The sequence below is a fragment of the Diadema setosum genome, chromosome 17 (assembly GCF_964275005.1).
Source record: "Diadema setosum chromosome 17, eeDiaSeto1, whole genome shotgun sequence".
NCBI lineage: Eukaryota > Metazoa > Echinodermata > Echinoidea > Diadematoida > Diadematidae > Diadema > Diadema setosum.
In genome coordinates, this window is record NC_092701.1 from 26308405 (window position 1) to 26314857 (window position 6453).

Sequence of the window (6453 nt, forward strand, 5' to 3'; positions counted from 1 at the left end):
CCACGAACCGGCACAATTGTTTCCTGCCTCGCCGTCGCAATATTTCACCTTCATTATTTAAAATTGGTATGTGACTGTAAAGAAGAAGTTCTCCTCTTTCCGTTCATGTACAATTTATCATGTTTAGTTACAGAAATCCATTCGATTTGACGATTTCAAAAATTGTAAAACTTTAATTGCGTTTTTCTCGAAACGCAGTTTTCGTGAACCCCGCGCCAAAGTGCCACTTCGTGGTGTCAACGACGATATTATGCATATTAATTATTATCAACATTGAACCAAATTCTCAAAACATTTTACATTAAATGCATGCCTTATGAATAAGAGACACGATATTTAAGTTCAGTGTTTTATCGACAGCTTGGAATCAATCCCAAAATTAGATAGGACACTATCGTGTCGAGTTTTCAACTCAAATGTATCGTGATGTAAAAAGTTGTAAATATGTTCGTGTTCCATGTATTTTCAAACTGTAGAGCTATTCATTGTACTGTACCTATCACCCTTTTAGAACCTTAGAATTAGACAGATATCAGACTTGATTAGAATTCATGCTACTTTCTGGTACCTTTTAGCTTGTATTCATGCATGTGTCTTTTGCTATGCATTATGACATGTAAACTTGTGCAATAATAAACTTAATAAACCTCAACTTCAACTTCAACTCAAACTTCAAACTTCAACCTCAAATTCAAATTCAAATTCACCCTCAACCTCAACTTGTAACATGATGACATTACCTTCTCATATATGTTAGATATATATATATTTTTTTTTGATGATCATGACTGATATACTGGGTCATCCTACGGGACCGACACCCACGAGTCTATACAGCCCGCGAGTTCGACATTCACCAAAAAAAAAAGTTCTATGAGTAATACAGCCCACGAGTCATACAGCCAATGGGTTCGACACCATGCAAATAGGGCCCATGAGTTTGACACTAATACAGGTAAAACTAGCCCACGAGTTCGACAGATACAACACGGGGCTTAATGTGTAAGTCTCGTGGGCCTTGCTGATTGCTTGGTGTCGAACTCATGGGCCTTATAACTCGTGCATGGGCTGTATAACTTGTGGGCTGTATAACTCGTGGACTGTATGAATTGTGAGTGTCAGTCTCGTGACGTGCACCCGAAAATACTGCCATATCGAATAGAGATCGTCGCCTGCATCGAGTGTCCACGTTGACTTGCCATCCCCGTCTGTATTTTCAGTTATAATAATCGGTGCGGATAGAGAGGTGAAAATTGGCGTGGAGTCGATGGGATTTGGTAGAAAATCCTCTGAAGGACTCTTTTTTTTTTCCAGTTCAAGTTTTCCCAGAGTTGAGGGGATATGCACGCAGTCAGTATTTCTGGAACCATCCTCCGATGCTCTGAAAGTAGACAAGCAGCTTTGTAAAGCTCAGCACAAAAGTATAGACGCGTTGGACCGGTAAGGACTAAACGCGTCAGCATTAACACGCACTATAAACACACACACACACACACACACACACACACACACACACACTTTCTTTTGTTTTAGTCATTTTTTTATTTTCTTTCTTTTTCATATGAACAATATACAAATCTATTCATAACAAAATAACACAAATTTACAATTTTACAATTTTACAATTTTACAAACATATCAAAGAGAAGGGAACACCCCCTCCCCCAAACACACACACACACACACACACACATACACACACAACCCCGTATCCGGTGAACCCACTCACAATCTCACTTACTCAAATGTTTAAATTACAAAATTATAGTGCTGATACCGCCAGGAAAGCTTTGTATTGGTGTGTAAGGAAATAGAAAAACATACAAACAACACCAAAACCTCAAACAATTACATCCTGCAGCTTGCCAGACGAAATGATAAAAAGGCTGTCGTATCTTCAAGCTACTAATGCTTATTTGACGACAATCTTCTGAATTTACACTTCCAATACATGTTCCATAATTCAGTCAGATCACTTGATTTTCTTTATCCCGAGTGGTTCCCAATCGACGTGTTCTCTTACTCTTTTCTTTAATCTGTTGATACACGTATATCTCAGTTTTGTATTCGGATGTACACACTGTATGTTCCATTCTCTTGTAAACAAAAAGAAATGACTGTATTTCATTTTTGTAATATATATTTGATGCAGAAAATTCATAATGAATTGATTTGAATTTGAAAAAAAAAAGCTCAATAAAAAAAAAATACACTTGACTCACTTGACTCAACCCTGCAAGTCAATGATGCCGTATCGCTTGATACATATATATATATATATATATATATATATATATATATATGACTTTAAGACAAGTGTTGTAATGCAGAGCGAGTGACTTGTCAAAAATCAAAAGAATTGATTATTGTGGAAATCTTACTTCAAGTAACACATATTCCTTTTAAGTCATATGCTACGTGTAGTCATTTCTTGTCTTTTTGTGAACTTACATTCTCATGTCTTTAGTAGTTACAGATAATGTCCATTAAACATTTTGTTGTGTGAAAGGAAATGATTATAGAAATCTTGCTTCTTAGTCATGACAGGGAATTCAAAATTTTTCAGAGCTCTTTGATGGCATTAGCACTTCTCTGTTGATACATTTTTCTGTATGCATGTAAATGTAGTGATAATGTTGTGACGATTGGCTTGTATAATATCAAAGCTATATTTACTACGACTAGCAAATCTGAAACAGAACTGAAAAGTCGTCATTCTTGCATCATAGTCAGTCCTTTCTTCTTTGAGTACTTTGTGTCTGTGTTGTGGCCTTTTATGAATTTACAACAACAAAAAAATGCGACCTATGACATCCGAAATGGACGTGCTGTTTAATCCCCAAAGTGTGAGCGTAAATATTTAACGACGGCAGGTCACGTGCCAAGCTGAAATCATCACGTGTCAGGCAGAAAACATCACGTGCCTAGCAGGAAACGTCACGTGCCTCAGCAATGTAGAGAAGAAGAAAAGAAAAACCTTTAACTCGATTCGATTTGAGCTTAGGGACGAATCAAACTTTGCTATCATCTTGTCTGATGCCAACTTCATACAGTCGATGGTATCTTTCCCGCTCGTCAACCCATTTCCCTGTCAGCATTCCATTTCGAATTGCTTCTTTTTTTCTTTCATTTCAGAGATAATAATTCAATGAGTCTTTGATTCGAGCATATTTCTGGTCCGGAGTAGAGGCTTATACACTGTTTTTTGTGTCTGCGGCGATGTCAACTTCGGTCCATTGTAGAGTTACTCGTAATTAGTGCGTGGATAGATAAGGGCGCAAGACGGGCACGCGGCCATTGACTGAGGCTTACTGGGGCGATGAAACGGTTTAGTGCACGCGCGTGCACCTGCAACATTAACTGATTCATCCTGCGATATCACTATACCTTCGGCCACTTAACTTCTCCTTTTATCTGTCCTCTGCTGGGTTTTTTTTTTCTCTCTCTCTGTCTTTCTCCCTCCCTCCCACTCTTTCTGTCTTAGTTTCACACATACACCTATATACATACACATATACACACAGACACAGATATGTGTTATATTCATACGTTTATTGTATACAAAACACCTCAAAAGTATAGGCCCAAAATGTTCGCTTTCGAAGTTTTCTTCATATCTCTCTTTCCACGTCACTCATAAACATATAAAAACACAAGTGTAGTTCTCTTTTCCTCTATATATCAATGTATGTATGCATCTGTCTATCTATCTATCTATCTATCTATTCTTCTATCTACGTCTATCTCCACACCCTCATCATATAGTGTTATATATCATGATCCAGTAATGTGTCTTTACCTCCAGACTTCATATCTTGTCAAGTTGCTCTTTTTCTTCACTTGCGTGGCTATATATATATATATATATATATATATATATATATATATATATATATATATATATATATATGTTGATAAGGTAGTCCACGTGTTGGCAAGATAAAAAGATAAGTAACAAAGCTGCAACAAAGTTCATGCTGTATTCACCAACGGTTTATTTCTTCACATAAATTTTCCAGCGTCTCGCCGCCCTTTCTCAAGTGTTGATACTGAGAGAACAATAACAAAATTAAGCCATAACTAATGGCCATGGCTTGAGAAAGGGCGGCGAGACGCTCGAAAATTTGTGTGAAGAAATAAACCGTTGGTGAATACAGCATGAACTTTGTTGCAGCTTTGTTACTTATATATATATATATATATATATATATATATATATATATATATATATATATATATATATATATATATATATATTGTATATATTGTATATATTGTATATATTGTATATATATATATATTGTATATATTGTCGCCTTGCCATCACGGTCCCTATACATACGTATATATGCATTGTATATCCGTATGCATCCGTATAATTATTTCAGATAAAATTGTAAACAAACATCGTGCTTGCTTCGCAAGAACATTAGCATGAGTGAAATAACACGACATATTATTCATAACATCAAAACAAACAACACCAAAAATGATCTGTCACTATGCTTACCAAAAATCAATTGAATTGTGACGATGACCATAATCATTGTTTGAGGCCTTCCAGAGGAAATGAAGATTTGATGCAAACGGGAGATAAAACAATATAGATCTCCACAGAAAAAGACGGGGAATGTTTTGACCATGTTGCCTCCTTAGGTATTGTCTTTTACGTCGGAAGCGTAAGGCAAAGGCACTAAAATCTTGCCCATCGCACCTAAATATATAAAAATAGATTAAAGGGATGGTACAGTATTGGTGGAGATGAGAATTGAGAATTGGGCTTTTAACTTTTTGTGAGAAATCAAGAAAACTCTTATGACATAGTACAGAGCATACCATTTTAGGAGGAAATCAAAGTTTATTTGATAAAAATCGGGTTTGGAATTATTGAAACATCCAAAAACAAAGTAAAGCAAAGCGATCGTAATAAAGTGTGGGTCCCACAATTTGTTAGAATCGCTCTGTTTTGGATATCTCAGCCATTTCAAAAGCAATTTTCATCAAATAAATGTTGAATTCCTCATAGAAGTACATGCTCTTTCATATTTTATAAGAGGTTTCTCATTATCTCACCAAATAATGTTAGAAACCTGAAATTAGGTCTCAACCAAACCTATACGATCCCTTTGATAAACACCGTGTAGCAATCAAGATGTATCGATATGCCCGCTCGTTCTATAATTTTTAGCTACAGCGTGGTAAGTTGTTCCCGTTTCTGTAATGGGGAAGGGGTCTACAGTTTTTAATGACCCGTGAGCTGTATAACTCGTGGGCTGTATGGCTCGTGGGCATTATGACTGGTGAGTGTCGAGTTCGTGACACGCACCCGTGGTAATTGCTTGTTTAATGCTTCTGTCCTTTTGTAACTAACTTTATCTCTATCAACCTACTTAGACTTATTTTTGACGGATATAATTTCAAAAGCATTGCTTTTAATGATGAAGACAATAATAAGATCATGTGACACGATAGGTTACAAGAATATGCCATCATTTTGACGTTTGTATTACCCGTGTATATTGTTTGTAAATGAAAATAAAACAGGAATGAATGAATGGATGGATGGATAAGTGAATAACAATCCTATAGAATTGCTGTGCCAAGACATTCAAGGAACATCATTTTGTTACATGTCTCACTGGAGTTTTCGGTATTGCACACGTGACAATGCGTAGTTGTTGTTTGTTTTTTTTTTTATCTTTCCTGATATCGGTCGGTACAAATAAACGATAAAAGGTTGTTTCCTTTTGGTTGATATTTTGGTAACTATAATGCAACCCCTTATAGGCTACCCCTAAAAGTTGTCATTGCTAAGTTATGATAATGCAACAACAACAACTTTATTCGAAGGACGTGACTTATTCATTTTGATTTCATTTCTGAAAGGGAACAATTTATTGACAATCTTGCATGTGTCTCTGGATATGGGTTATCTCTATGGCGATGATATCATGACCTCTTCTAATTTGCATATTTGCATATTGCATATTGCATATTAGTGAACCGTTCCGTTAAAAATGTGCAACTTAACACCAAAGTTCAAAAACTATCTGATTCTAAAATGTCCCGTTTTGACAAAAACTTTCATCACTGCATTTGTTTGATTTTAATCTTCTCATTAAAATATCGCGGTGGATTTGATACTGAGTGCACGCCTAACTGCGTAAACTACATTTACATGCGTCAAACACCTACATACTGAAATCTGCGAGAAAGTGTTAGTAACTATATATTATTTCACGCAAATTCATGTTCTAATAAGGGTAGTCCCTCTCGGATTACTCGACATGTTGAATCACTATAGCAACGGCTAACACTGGCAAAGAGAATGAAAGCTGAAAGTTAAAAAGAAAAGACATTGTGAAACGATTGTGTAAATTTGTTAAAGATTGATAAATGGATTATGATACATCCATCCCTCCCCACACAAATATTGGTGTATGGGACTGGAGG